Below are 2,121 nucleotides of genomic sequence, written 5' to 3' on the forward strand. Positions count from 1 at the left end.
CCAAAAAGGCACCCGGCCCGAGCCGTACCGTACCGTGCCGTACCATGCAGTGGAAAAGCGCCATTACTCTTTAGCCATTTTAGGCAAGTGAGTAAAAGAGTTTCCTTACCAAAAATGTACTGTGGGGGCTTTATGGTACTGTACTTCAATATATACCATGGTACTGAATGATTACCATGAATAATGCTTACTGTACATGGTACTGCAGGTACTACAAATATATATATATATATATATATATATATATATATATATATATATATAAAAAAAAAGGGTATGTTAATTCTCCCTCCCTTTTGGAAGATCCTTAAAAGTTTTTTGGCTGCTATAAGGCCGTCACAGCCTTTGCAGGAACAGATCTTCTCATAAAAGTCCTACAACCCTACAAGAAGGCAAATAAAACGAGCATGTTATCTCATGTGTGAGCACCTTGCATTTAGTTTTGGTAACTTCGAGAAAAGTAGAGAAAGAAAATCCCCTACTAGGCAGAATTGAGAGTGCAGATCATAATGTGGCATTGCTAATTTAACACGTTAGATCAGAAAAGACGTGTGAACAGGACATTTGGGTAAAATTTGAAGAGGATGTGGTCAAAGCTCAGCGTTAGAAAAGAGAGAACGATGTTTACTGCGGCTATTTTCAAACAGCTTTGTTGTTTTTTCAAACTCTTTTTTTTAGTCAAGGGCCAGTTTGCAAAGAAAACACATCTCAGTCTGACTGTGTAAAAAGAGTAGCTTGCTAATTTGTTCAGGTGGCGTTATTTCCTAGTTGAATACTCACTTTTTTAAAATCCACACTCACCCCCAGAGTGTTTCGGAGGATCTTGAAATCTGAGGGGTTCGCTAATTAGACATCCAGTACAAATGATGTTTCATGAGTTCAGTAACTTCGTTGAGGTAATTACACAGTACAACATTATTCTTGGATAATTTCCAGAAAAACACAGCATCGTGAGCATGTGCGTTTTTTCCCTCCTCGCTCTCTTAGATCATCACCGATTTTTGTCATAGAAACTGCAAAGCTGAAGGTTTAATGACTCTCTCCTCACATGGTCGTTATTTAAACGTCCCTTGTTAACGTCAGGCAGTTTATACCCAGAAAAAAAAAAAAACGAGAGAGTAGAAAGTGAGAGCTTTGTAGAAGGCCGATGTAGGGCAGAGTCATTTATGGACAGGCGGGGAGGTTAATATCAGTGCATCGTACTTCTCACACATAAAGACCACAGATTTGTATGGATTGGAGGTGGACGAACTAGACTAGTTTTAGGCGAAAAGACAGGCAGTAATTAGTCAACTGAGCGACACATGCAGCAGAAGACTGAAAATAGGGCTGGAATGAGCTACCAACTTTATTAGGATGTGATGCGCTTAAAGTCGACACATCACAATGAGTCATTAGTTCACCTCCATAACCAGCACATAGAGTCAAATCACACGCGTCAGGAAGGTTAGAGTGACACTGTCTGATAAACTCGTGTTGTGACCCAAAGGAGTGGCTCTCTTCTCTTTTCACGTGGTTAAATGCCATGCCCTCTGAACTGAAGGCCAAGGGCAGGGTGGATGCTAGCTGTCACTTTTCCTCAGCAGGCCAGGTTTCTTAAACAACGTCCACCCCGACCTCGCAATCACTGCTGATGCACTCAGCGCTCCATCTTTGTGCCTTGAACTCCTAGCCGTTTTTTAATAAAATACCACTTAGTGGCTACCAAAAGCCTGGCTTTCTCTGTATAGCCTTAGTACAAATTAATATTTCAATCATTTGGGGATTGGAGGAAAAGCCAGGTCGCATTCCCGTCAGTGTCCCTCCCGCCTCCTTCCTCCTCTCCACGTCGTCTGCATACCTATTTTGAAAATCCGATCGAGAGGTCACGCTATTTGAACCGATCTGATTGGCTGTCACCTCTAATCTGACGGACAAGCAGATGTTCCTTTCGGGCATGCTCAGTGGCTTCCGTCGGCGGGCCAACAAGGACACACGGCGACGGCAGGGAGGGGCGGGCAGTCTGGATCTGCCACTTTCCCTCAGCATTAGCATGCCTCTTAATGACCAGTTAAGAGGCAGGGCCGCAAATGAGTTGTGACAAGCGCTGCTGAAAACAGAGTCTTTTTCCCTCATTCCTGC

At 43.1% G+C, this 2,121-nt stretch overlaps 1 protein-coding gene across 1 annotated transcript in view; it reads left to right on the top strand.

Annotated features, from left to right (window-relative positions):
• The window catches only part of LOC107681960 (zinc finger protein castor homolog 1-like), a 24,021-nt gene that overhangs the window by 8,187 nt on the left and 13,713 nt on the right, over window positions 1-2,121 (top strand). The window lies entirely within an intron of this gene.

Source organism: Sinocyclocheilus anshuiensis, unplaced genomic scaffold, assembly GCF_001515605.1.
Source record: "Sinocyclocheilus anshuiensis isolate Anshui unplaced genomic scaffold, SAMN03320099.WGS_v1.1 scaffold2090, whole genome shotgun sequence".
Taxonomy (NCBI): domain Eukaryota; kingdom Metazoa; phylum Chordata; class Actinopteri; order Cypriniformes; family Cyprinidae; genus Sinocyclocheilus; species Sinocyclocheilus anshuiensis.